Source organism: Tupaia chinensis, unplaced genomic scaffold, assembly GCF_000334495.1.
Source record: "Tupaia chinensis unplaced genomic scaffold, TupChi_1.0 Scaffold000661_1, whole genome shotgun sequence".
Lineage (NCBI taxonomy): Eukaryota > Metazoa > Chordata > Mammalia > Scandentia > Tupaiidae > Tupaia > Tupaia belangeri.
The window spans coordinates 4,266,113-4,266,370 of record NW_006160183.1 but is presented as its reverse complement, the minus strand read 5'-3'; positions in this window follow the sequence as shown (position 1 = coordinate 4,266,370).

Below are 258 nucleotides of genomic sequence, written 5' to 3'. Positions count from 1 at the left end.
CAGGTGGGTGCTGCTGCGTGGCGGCGGGAAGATAGGGCTCTCCTGTTCTGGGGCAGCAGTGTTGGGACGCCCCAGTAGGTTTAACGTGGTCGGGGTTCTGCAGCCCTGGACGTGCCTTTCCCTCACGATCCTGCTAGACCAACTCGCGGAGTTTTTATTTCCTACCCTCGGTTTTGTACTGGGCGCGGGAATTGCAAAAAGCAGCAACCTTGCAACCGTCCGCGCGGCCCGGCGGGGTTGCGAAGGGGGCTCTGGGCC